Raw genomic sequence first — 13,080 nt, 5'->3', positions numbered from 1 at the left:
ACCACGAAAAACAACCAAATCGTTGGCAGAAAAAAAAAAATCGACATGTTCTCTAAATATGCTTTTGTGCATGTGCTTGAATTACTTTATATTTTAATTCCATACCCTGGAAAAATAAATAAAAACATCTAGTCTTCAACAATCAGAACAGCTGGATTTTCAACAAATCTCAATAATAATTTACTATTTGGTTAAAATGCTGCTGAACAGAACATAACCAGTTATGATACAAATATCATAAGGCTTTCCTTCTGCTTGTAAAGTTTGTACTTATAGAGAAAAGAGAGAGGTATTAGGGATGCAGGCAAGGGAAACTGCCTTAAAACTAGGTTAGGTTATATAAAAACAAATATCTATTTAGGTACATTTAGAGGGAAAAATTTGAGGAAAAAATTAATTTTAAACTTAATTCAGAAAGCCTAAGAAAAGATGTGTAGGCAGAGGTACTCAGACACAGGCAAAGATAATGTAGTGTCTCATAAAATTATGTATGAAATCCTTCTGAAAGCTCAGGCAGAATGAAAATAAAGAAAAATGAGGAAAAGTGACCTAAAGTGCTATCAGCAAAAACAAAAATGACTAAATTCAGCAACATCTAAAAAAGTCAAAGCAAGATCAATGAACAAGAAAATAAATGAGTGCTCCTTGAAGATGCTAAATCTGTTTAACAGTTTGGTAAAGTAGCAATCGAAAACTAATACAGTTGCTTATTGGTTTCAAGAGCCTGTGCCCTTTCCCCCTTGCTGGATTTAAAGCAAGAGCTGTGCTTTTGTATTTTAATGTATTTACTTTAAAGCTTAGCATGGTTCTCTGTACACATTTGGCCCTCAATAAATACTTTCTGAATGAATGAAAATCTTCTAAATCACCTCACTTTTATTGGGGGCTGAATTATATTAGAACCACCCTAGAACTAGTTTCTTTGATAGAGTTTTTTGTCTCAGGAACTATACACACATCCTTTTTTCTACTTTATTGTTCACTGATCTTAAGTTCGCTTCTCTAGATGTTCCTAAATACGTAACCCTCTATAAGATTGTCTGTCTCACACAATGAACTACTTTTCAAATTTAGCACAAAAAGTATATAAGTATATTCAAGTATCTATGATTAAATGAAAGTATTCAACTCCTACTAACTTTATAATTTTTATAATGTGAGAGTTATTACATTAAATACACAATATTAGCTTCTTAACTGCTAGGAAATCAAACCTTTCATTTTTTTAAATGAGCATTTATTAACAACCTGCAGCTTGTAAAAATGACCCTTAACCTTCTTTCACCTTTCACTAACCTGTGATAGGAAAGTGTGAATTTGTAGACAGCCTAAAGTTTTCACTTTATAACTCGTGTGTATTATCTTGCCTAAGAAGGACTTCCCTACCATAAGTTTGTTTTTCTATATTAGAAATAAATGTTCTTTAACCAATCTGAAATTATTTTAGTGTGTAGTGTGAGGAAGGGAAACTTCTTAACTTAAACTTGCTTCCAAATGATCAGTCAATTGTCTTAGCATTTAAAAAAGAAAATTTTTACAGCTCAACAAAAAGACAAACAGCCCAATTAAAAAATCACAAAAGACATGGATAGACACTTTCTAAAGAGGAGATACGACTGGCTCAAAAGCATATGAAAAAGATGCTCAACTTCACTGGCTATCAGGGGAATGCAAATCAAAACCACCATGAGAGACCATCTCACACCTATGAGAATGGCCATTATCAAAAACAACAACAACAACAGAAAATGACAAGTGCTGGAAAGGATGTGGAAAAACAGTTACACTTATCAACTGTTGGTGGGAATGTAGAATGGTGCAGCCACTCTGGAAGGCAGTTTGGAAGTTCCTCAAGCTGCTGAGGACAGAATTGCCATATGATCCATTAATCCCATTACTAGGTATACACTCAGAAGAACTGAACGCAGGGAAACAGACATTGGTACACCGATGTTCATAGCAGCATTATTCATGATTGCCAATTGCCAAGTTGGAAACAGCACAAATGTCCATCCACTGATGAGTGGATCAGCAAATTTTGGTATATACATATATATATATATATAAATATATATTTATATATTTATATATATATATGATGGAATAATATGCAAAAATTATGCAGCTCTAAGAATCAAGTCATAATGCATGCAATAAAGTGGATGAGCCTGGAGGACATCATGTTGAACGAAATAAAACCGAAACAAAAGGACAAATATTGCATGGTCTCACTAATATAAGCCAACTATAATGAGCAAACTCTAGAATTAAATTTGAGAGCACAGATTATCAGGAGATAGAAAACAGGCAGAGATCAGGCAATCGATGATTAAGGAGTACAGAATGTTCAATAAGGCTCATTGTAAAGGTTCCTATATTGTAAGCTCTTACAGCAGTCACATTTATTCTTGAGTTTTAAATTATTATTTCTAAATTCTGAGATGCTCTACTCTTTGTGTATAACCGGGCAGTTCCCTTGGGTATCTGTGTGACACATGAGATTCAAAGTTAAGAGTTCTACACTCTGAAAGGCAGCATTATTCCATACAGCAGCTGTTAAAGAAGCTGAAAATGAGGAGCACAACAGTAATTCAGTAGCAGAATTTTCACCTGCGATGCAGGAGACCTGGGTTCGATTGCCGGCCCATGCACTTTCCTCCCACCAAAATTCAACAACAGTAACAGGACAATCGCATGGAAAGAGAATGAAATGTGACTCCCACCATACAGCGTACACACACACACACACACACACACACACACACACAAGCTTCAGTTAGAGATATGAATGAAGCTGATCAAGTTAGAACTAAGGTAAATCAGAATACAAAAAAGATATTGTCTGTATTTTAAAACTTCAACTTCTTGTGTGAGACCAAGGGAAGAGATGTTTATTTTGTCCAAAATTTAAATTTTCAGTAGCACATTATCTAATTTAACTTGTCTTGTCAGTTTATTTAAACAACCTAATTACATGGAACCTACAATAGGGTAGGGAATGAGACCTTGTTATTCTGTACAGGTTAATGTAATACCCTGATACATTCCAGAGAATTTTGGGCAGAAAATAAAAAAGTATTTGCAAAGTCCTTTGAGGGAATGGAGGAAAATGTAGAATTATTAAACTTCCCCACCTGGGGAATTCCTGATATTCTCTCAAGCATTAGGGACTCCCAATTTAATAAGCCAAGCCTTCAACCTTAGAGCTTACGCTTATGAAATTTATTTCAGTAATGGCAAAGCTAATGGAGGACATCATGTTGAACTTATAATTATGCCCAAAAGTCACCCTCAGAGAACGTCTTTTGTTGGTCAAATGTGGTCTCTCTCTCTAAGCCAACTCTGCAAATAAACTCACTACCCTCCCCTCTATAGGAGACATGACTCCTAAGGGTATAAATCTATCCAAACAATGTGGGACAGGTCTCCCTGGGATGAGCCTGGCCCTGGCATCGTGGGATTATCAATACCTTTTTGACCAAAAGGGGGAAGAGAAATGAAACAAAATCAAGTCTCAGTGGCTAAGATATTGCAAATAGAGTCAAGAAGTCATTCAGGAGGTTACTCTTATACAAACTTCAGCCAGATATTGCAAATTGCCACAGTATGACAAGCCCCAACAGTGTTCCTGAAAACCCAAAGGACTCTATCTAAGATTCTGGAGAAATTCTGCTTATTAAGTTTATTTTGCGAAACGTAAAATTTCGCATTGTTCCTATGCCAGATAAGCCCTGAAACGCAGACGGAACAGTCTTTCCAAGAACAGCAACCAGTTCCATTCCTTTACTCAATAAGGCTGACAGCCCTTTTCAGCACAAAGAAGTTAGAATGATCATTGCCAGATATCCCTGAAAATTGAGAGAATGATCTAATGAGAGGGAGGAGTTGTAACTGAGAAGTTACGATTTAACAAATGATTATGACCAGTGACTCATTATAAAGATATTTCTTTCTAGTGTCTTGTGTTTTAGAACAGCCAGAAGGAAATACCTGAAATTGTTGCGCTGTAATCCAGTAGCCATGATCTTTGAAAATGATTGCATAACTCTATAGTGTTTATCTTATGAACATGTGATTGTACAAACCTTGTGACTGATATCCCCTTTATCCAGTATATGAGTAATAAAATAAAGATATGTATGAAAAGAAAATAATAAAAATAGGTTGGGAATATTGGGGGAAATACCCTGTGAAACTACGGACAATAGCGAGTAGTATTACTACTTTAATCATCTTTCATCAATTGTAACAAATATTACTACTGTCAAAAAAGTGGAATTACAAAAAAGTGCTTATCATCAGTTATAACAAATTTTCCACACGAATGCTAGTGTTGGTGGTGGAGTGGTGTATTGGTGGTGTATTTTATGCATGAATGCTCTCAAATAAAAATTTTTTAATTAAAAAAAATTCTTTTCCCATGGATTTTAATTCTGCTTTTATGATATACTGAATTCCTTCATATATGTGTGTATCTCTGGACTTTGTTCAGTTTTATTACTTATCTCAGGGTTTTTCAAACAGTAGGTTGCAACCCATTAGTGGTTCCTAAAATAAATTTAATGGATCATATTATATTAGTATTGTTGCTGTTGTTATCTTTTAATGAAGGAGAATAGAACAGAAAATAGAGAACTTCTGACATGGTAAAGGTATTATCTCAAGAAACTTGTTTCTATATATGTGTGTATTGTATACTGTGTTGAGTTGTAAAATGCATTTTGCTACTATGGATTATGTTTTTTTAAAAAAAGTTTGGGAAATACAACTCAAGCTATTCCTATGCCAATATATAGTGTTTTGTCCAATATTCCACGTCCCTCCCCTTGACCCCCACATGTTTTTTTTTCAGATAAATTCTAGAATCATCTTACTAAAACCATTGTTTTTGATATTCAGATTAGGATTACGTTGGATTTATACATTAATTTGAATGCAGCTGACATCTTTATACAGCTGAAATTTTCCATTCAAAAACACAGTATATATTTCCTTTTATTCAGATCATCTTTATACAATTCAATAATTTTGTAATTTACTCAAGGTCATATATTTCTTGCTAGATAACTTTCTAAATATTTTATAGCTATGGTTACTATGTGAATGAGATTTTTTGAAGAGATGATCTCTAGCTGGTTATTGAAAATGAACAGGGAAACTGCAATTTCCCTGAATTCAGCCACCTTATTTATGTCTCTTAACAGTCCCAGTAGTTGTTCCCAATTTATTCTTAAGATTTTCTAGTAGACTATTATAACATTTGAAAATTATAGTTTTGCCTATTTCTTTCCAGTTTTTATCTCTTTTAAAATTCACTAGCCAAAAACTAGGGGTCAGAGCTAAGGGCATTGTCTCATTCCTGACTTTTCACACAATTTCACCATCAAACATATTTATCATATCTCCAGCAAATATTCTTTATCATGTTAAGAAAGTTACTTGTGCTAAGAGTTTTTATCATAAATACGTGCTGAATTTAATCTAATACCTCTGGGGCTTCTATGATGGATATCACAGATTGTTCTTCTTTTAATCTGTTAAAGTGATATAATCTATTAATCTATTATGTCATAGGAGTTACTGTATTGAACAATCCTTGTATACTTGTGATACTAATGACTTACTGTGGTACGTTACTTTTTTTAAAATTTATTTATTAATTTAAAAAATTAAGAACAAACAAAAACATTAACATATCATTCCGTTCTACATATATAATCAGTGATTCTCAATAGCATCACACAGTTGCATATTCATCATTTCTTAGAACATTTGCATCAGTTCAGAAAAAGAAATAAAAAGACAACAGAAAAAGAAATAAAACGATAACAGAGAAAAAATAAAAAGGATTATACATACCATACCCCTTACCCCTTGCTTTCATTTATCACTAGCATTTCAAACTAAATTTATTTTAGGTATGTTACTCTTTTAATACATCATTAGATTGTATTTGTTGACATTTAATTTAGGATTTTCACACACATATAAGTCAAACTGATTAACAGAATATACATGAACATCGTACCATCTCTGTCCAGTTTTAAGGTTTCATGGTTATATTATCCTTATAGTAGGTGTAAGTAAGTGTTCTATGCTTTAGAGAATAGTCTCATAGCATAGTGAGATCTGTTTCTTGAAGATTTTGTAAAATCCTGTGTTAAAACATCTGAGCCACAATCTCTGACTACTTTTTCACAGTTCTTGCTAGGATTATTGATCAATTCAGATTTTCTATCTTTTCATGACTCAAATTTGGTTAAAATAGTCTTAGAAAATCATCCATTTCATCTGTATTTTCAATTTTTTATTTCCTGTGAATATCTATTCTTCTCATCTATATATAATAATGTCCCCTTTCTCATTTCTAATTGCATATTTTCTTCATTCCTTAAGAAACTCACCAAAGGCTTCTCTAATTTACTGTTCTATAAGGAAAAAAAAGGTTCTTTGTTTACTAATCACATTTACTGGTATATTTTCATTTATAAAGATAAAAGCAGAAATCAATTGTTTCTTACCATTTTATTTAGGTTTGTTTCTATTATTCATTTTTGAGGGCTTTTTATTTTTGGTTTTCATGTTTGCACAATTATTTCTTATTTTTCTAATAAATGCATCTTCCACTCAATATCTCTTAGACCTCATTTCACGATACCTTCTAATTTTCTTGTCATATTTCCTATCTCTTTGCCTTTTTGCTCTATATTCTAGAAATTTTTCTGCCCGTCTTCTAGAGCACTAATTTCATCTTTAATTATATCTATTCTATTTTGAAGCTAATCTGTTTAATCTTTTTATTTCAATAATCATATTTTTCATCCCATGAGTTTTATTGTTCTAAATTATCTTTTTCCATAGCAGGCTACTTTTGTTCAATATTCTCACCATCTCAGGTCTCTTTGAAGATACCAATTAATACATTTTTTGCTTCTCCTATATTCCCAAATCTATTTATCCTAGAGGCCTTTTCTTTTATACTATGTCTTCCTCAAATGCCTTGCAATTCTCTAATATTCATTCATAATTTAGAAAGAAAGACTTGGTCAGTCAATAAGGACAACTAATGCATATTTCCTCTACAGCATTCGGTATCGTCTCTGGGAGAGTCAACAGTTGGTTCTGTGTAAAAGTACAGGAGCATCAAATAATCAGCTTGGCTTTAGTGTATATTCATGGCAAAACAAAACCAAACAAAACAGTAAGCCAAGTTGGGAGACAAAAACACAAACATTCCAAAATAAGAAAGTCTTTCCTCTGGTGGTAAAGGACTTTAGTAGATACTGTCTCCTATAAAGTTTATATTTCCTTCCTCCACAACCCTTTATCTGATGGGGTACCCATCAGGGTCTTGAGCTCTATTCTGTGTCTCTCCCTGGTCCCTACGCTCACATTAGGAACCTCCCTAAGATAGGATGTTCATTTTCTTCAGAACACAGTTCTCAATTTTTAGTCAGAAGGTCACTTCATAAACATAATACTTTAATTTCCTGTAGACAGCTCTAGGGTCCCTTCCTGTTGGTTGTTCTTATTCACTGTAATCTCTCCTTTAATTCAGTTTTTTTTTTACCATATGATCATTCCATTCTTGATATACAATCAATAACTCATAATATCATCATATAGTTGTACATTCATCATGATCATTTCTTAGAACATTTGCATCAATTCAGAAAAAGAAATAAAAAAGAAAACAGAAAAAAATTCATACATACCATACCCCTTACCCCTCCCTTCACTAGCATTTCAATCTACTAAATTTATTTTAACATTTGTTCCCTCTATTATTTATTTATTTGTAATCCATATGTTTTACTTGTCTGTCGATAAGGTAGATAAAAGGAGCATCAGTCACATTGTGAAAGCTATATCATTATACAATCATCTTCAAGAAACATGGCTACTGGAACACAGCTCTACATTTTCAGGCAGATCCCTCCAGCTTCTCCATTACACCTTAACTAACAAGGTGATTATCTATTTAATGCATAACAATAACCTCCAGGATAACCTCTTGACTCTGTTTGGAATCTCTCAGCCATTGACATTTTATCTGGTCTCATTTCTCTCTTTCCCCTTTTGGTTGAGAAGATTTTCTCAATCCCTTGATGCTGAATCCCAGCTCATTCTAGGATTTCAATTCAGTTTTCTTTTGCACCTGGGTTATGGGCTATGATTTTTGTGTTTTGTTTTTGTTTTCCTTCAGTTAATCTAATCTTGTTTGTTTTCGGTCTTCCAGGAAATCTTCAGAACTTTTGGTCCATTGGAAGTAGGCACCCTTTTAATTTTTCCAGCAAAGTTACGGAAATAAAAGAATATGCAAGCTCATAGAGATAGAAATATATTTTATTTTAAAGGATTTGGGCAAGAAAGGAGCTAAATGTATGCGCAAGTCTGTCTGCCGGAACTGATAGATGAAATAGTCCCTTACAATTTAAACCATTTTATTCAAAGTACCCTAACCTAGCACTTTGCTAGAAAACAGAAAAAACACTCTTAATTCTTGCCTTATTGAAGAACAAAACATACCTTTGCCCTGTTAAGTTCGTTAAAAAAGTGACTGGGTACAGTTAAACAAGGTAAGTCCCATGAAATAAGTGACATTTGGAGCGATGTTTTTCAAAGTGAGAAGAAACACAAATGTGAGATTTGATGAGAAAGGCAGTTCTAGAGGAAGAAACAGTAACTTCACCAGATTTCAAACGGAAGAATACTTATTCATTTACAAGGAATCAGGAGTTTGATCCAAGAAAAAGGTGGCTACAATTGGTTTTCAACTCCACTTTTTACTTCCTACGAGATCTAAAAGACAAATGCATAAAATGTAAAGAGAAGTCAGTGGTTTTGGACTCATAATGTATAAACGTGTAATCTGTGACAAGAATTACATAAAGGTGGGGGGACAGGGATATAGGAACAGAGTTTGTATATACACTATGTTGGTATCAAAGCAAACCAGATTGTGTTTTGCTTTGGATGTGAAGTTTATGCTCCGTGAAAACGTCAAAGAAAATAAAGAATATGCAAGCTCATAGAGATAGAAATTAGAATACAAGCTATCAGGGGCAAGAGGCAGGGGGAATGAGGGATTAACGCATAATGAGTATAGGGTTTCAGTTTGGGGAGATGGGAAAGTTTTAGTAATGGTAAGTGGTCAGCATACCTCAATTTTAAATGTGATTAATCCCACTGAATCATATGCTTGTGAGTGGTTGAGATGGGGGAGTATATGTTGTATTTATGTTGTCAGATTTTTTTTTAAAAAAAGAGCAACTAAAGAGACAAAGGCAATACATGATCCTGGAGTGGATCAAACAAGGGAGGAGAAAAGATTCAAAGGGACATAATTGGGGCATATGAAAAAAATTGGAATGTAGACTAGAAGCTTTATTTCAATGTTAAATTTCTTGAGCTTGATGACCACACTTCAGATGGCTGTGTAAGTAAATATCCTTTTTCTTAGGAAATATACAGGGAAGTATTATGTGTATATAACCTACAAGCAAGTGTTCAGAAAATAGATCAATAAATAGATAGATGGAACGATACAGTAAATATGGCAAAATGTTAAAATTGCTGGGTCTGGGTATCTTGGGGAACAAGGTGTGTTGGACTTCTCCGTATGGGGTTTGCATTATTTTTGTGACTTGAAAATGTGAAAGTATTTCAAAAGAAAAAGTAAAAAAAAAAAAGAGGCATTATAATAAATCTAAAATCACTAAGAATGTAACAGTTTGATTTTTAAACTTGATTCAATATCTCTAAATTATATTGCTTTGACAAATTATAGCCATATCAAATACCAAGTCAAGTATTTCATAAGTGTGTAACATGAATTTTAAGAAACCAAAAGAAGATGTGGTCTTTTGTCTTTTAACAACACAGAATCTAAATGGGAAGAAAAATACAAATATATCCAAATTAGTTTCCACATTGAGATAATAATAGTTACAAGGAAGTAACAGTAAAAGTTACAAGGAAGTGGTTTCAGGTTGAAAACCAATTTTTTCAGTTCTTAAATAATTGCAACAGTAATTCACAACTACAGTTGGGGGTGGGGAGGGAAGCAGTTGGAGGTTGCTTTTAAAAAGAATCTACTGTTATTTTAGGCTTTATTAAAAGTTGTGACTTGACCAGAGAACACATACTAGGTAGATGCTTGGAAGCCAGTCATAGCAAAAGAACTATTGTTTGGCTCATGCTGTATTTTAAGCATCTAGCGAATTTACATAAAAATCAAGGTTTCCAGTTTGTCTCGAACAATCAGAAAATTTGACACATCCAGTCCCACTTCTCCACATAGAAGCAGTCAGCTGGAACCAGTGATGTGTTGGTGAATGTTTAACTGGCTCTCTAGAGAAGAAAAACTTTAAACACCCTGATCTGTGGTATTTATCACGGTGTAAATACTCCCAGCATGGCTGACTCCAAGTTCCCAACATGACATCCAGATCTGGAGACAAATACACACAATTGCTCTCTGGAGTTGGTTCTGTTAACGCACTGGCTCACCCTTGAAAAGGAGTAAATGCCTGCAACGGTTAATCCTCTGTGTCCACTTGATTAGTGATGATGTCCCGCTGTCTGGTCAAATACGACTTGTCTGTGGAGGTATTTTGTTGATGGGATTAGCATCTACAATCAGTTGACCTTAAGCAAAGGAGATTTCTACCCATAACGCAGCAAGACCTCATCCATGGATGTCTTAACAGCAAGAACTAAGGGTTCCAGAACTAAGGGTTTCTTTCTGACTCAAGGTTTCAACATTGACTCATGCTCCAGTTTCTAGTCTGACGACTTCACCTGGGAAAATCAGGCTAAGGACACTGATACCTCCTTTTACAGAGTTTTCAGCATGCCTGTCCTACAGGGTTTGGATCTGCCAGCCCCCAGGGTCACATGAGCCAATTCCTTATAATAAATCTCCCTATATATATGTATATAGATATATACAGGGGTATGTGTGTATTTGTATGTACATATGTAGAGGTATATACTTATACACACCCCCCCATGGGTTGTGTCTCTGGAGAACCCTAACACCGCCTGCCCCTTCACCAGGGCCCCCACTCTTCCGACAGCCCTATACTGGTTACCCTATCCACTCACCACCAGCCTGCCCCACCCCCTTCTGTCCCTTTATGCCCAAGAATTTCTCAATTTGACCAAAATTGGTAGTGGCCCTTGGGACACTATACTAATCAGATCCCACACCAAACTCATTGTGTAGGTCTAAATGTACCGTATTTTAGGAAAGATACTGATAAGCCAGGGTTGTTATAGAAAGCAATAGCTTAAGATGGTGAGTTTACAAAACACAACCAGTAAAGAAAAGTTCACTGTACTGGGGATTGTGATTAGGGCCGTTTTTCTCAAGATGCAGAGAGTGGAAGAGAGAATTGGGAGGCTGAGAACTGAGGGGGAAGGCAGTGAGAACATGTCATATGGAAACAAAAGTACTTCATCCACGGATGAAGGGAATGAAGTAGCAGTGGTACGGTAGCCCCTCTGATCTAAGTGCCAGCTGTCTACCCCGGAAGGCAATTTTGATTAAAGCAACTGCCCACACCTAAAGAGTAGACTAAATTACCACATGATACTATCCCACTTCATGTTGAAGCTTTTCAAAGTGAATTATCCTTCTGGGAGATGATACTTCAGATGCCACAGCTCACAAAAAAGAAGTAACTCAAAGCAGAAAATGTGTTATTGGTGATCACAACCTTTAGAAAGGGCACTTGACTCCGTCATTATTTTAAAAATTAAAATGGGGGCGGGCCGCGGTGGCTCAGCGGGCAAAGTGCTTGCCTGCTATGCCGGAGGACCTCGGTTCGATTCCCGGCCCCAGCCCATGTAACAAAAACGGAGAAACAGAATACAATAAAAAAAACAAGAAAATGTTTAAAAATGTTTCCCTTTCTTCCTTCCTTCCTTCCTTCTCTCTGTCTTTCCTTTAAAAAAAAAAAAAAAAAAAAAAAAAAAATTAAAATGATTGGGAGCATTGCTTAGTCAGAGGAGATCAATATCTCCCCAGGGCATCCTACCTTCCTACCTTAAAGCTCTTTATCCAAAAAAGGATGACACTCAAATAGTAATTGCCATTCTGATAATCCTAATATATGATTGCACATTAAAGCATAAGGGTAGAAAAAAGAGCACTTCAAGCATTTTTTAAAACTTTAATCTTGAATTAGGCACCCGTCTTCTCAGAGCTCAACATTTCACTGACTACTGTTAACTCACCAGAAAGGTGGCTGTTATAAGAATCCAATGAAAATGTTTTGCAGACCGTTTAGTATTACCAAATGGAACATAGCAGATTTCCTTCAATTTGTAAATTAGTAGAAGTAATAGTAATAATTATAACAAATCATTTTTGCTAGCGATGAGTTTTAAATTAAATCCTTAGATATGAGCCTTTTACTCTAATGGCTATGCTATCACCAATGGATACTTATTAAATGCCTCCCACAAGCACAAATGGTCTAGGCTGGAATGCAAAGCAGGGTGGAAGAGCTCCCTGCCCTCGACAAGTGTAGCATGTTACGTAGACTCAAAGACTCTCAGGTCACCAAGTCTAGACACCCACCAACACCGATCCCTTTCCACCAACACCAACCCTTTCCACAATGCCTCCGAAACAGATGATCCTGTCTCTACTTGAACACTTTGGCAGATGAGGGTTCTTGTTACTTTGTGAAGCATCCCATTTCATCTGAACTGGGCTCCTTTCCTTAACTGGGAAAGAAAGCTCCATGTAAAGGGAAGCCCTACAGCAGGGTGCGTCTGAGCCACTGCCCCATGAGAAAAGGCCACACGATGACCAGGGAGAACCTGGGCACAATCCTGAACATGTGCTGCGGCACATCTACGCATTTAGCTGACATAAACCGTCCTAATATTGGGGGGAAGCTTGAAGAGTCTGATTTGTTTCACTGGTTGGGAAATCCTTTCCAAATGAAAACCTCTTTGCTGACTCATTAGTCGGGGTAACATATAGAGTGTTGCTTAGTTTTGTATCAGCAGAAAAAACTGCTGAGGGAGGGGCATACTGCAGAGACACCTGGGGCATAGGCTTAG

At 35.4% G+C, this 13,080-nt stretch overlaps 1 protein-coding gene across 7 annotated transcripts in view; it reads right to left on the bottom strand.

Annotated features, from left to right (window-relative positions):
* Nucleotides 1-13,080, bottom strand: part of VGLL4 (vestigial like family member 4) — a 211,920-nt gene that overhangs the window by 153,199 nt on the left and 45,641 nt on the right. The window contains exon 2 of one of the 7 annotated variants that reach the window (XM_077116554.1): nt 10,513-10,603. The exons of the other annotated variants lie outside the window; for them this stretch is intronic. The gene's annotated coding sequence lies outside the window, so the exon portion shown is untranslated. The remainder of the gene's footprint in view (nt 1-10,512; nt 10,604-13,080) is intronic. 7 annotated transcript variants of the gene reach the window in all.

This window comes from Tamandua tetradactyla, chromosome 9 (assembly GCF_023851605.1).
Source record: "Tamandua tetradactyla isolate mTamTet1 chromosome 9, mTamTet1.pri, whole genome shotgun sequence".
NCBI classification, from domain to species: domain Eukaryota; kingdom Metazoa; phylum Chordata; class Mammalia; order Pilosa; family Myrmecophagidae; genus Tamandua; species Tamandua tetradactyla.
Note: the sequence above shows the minus strand (reverse complement) of the source record. Positions and strands in the feature narration are given on the sequence as shown.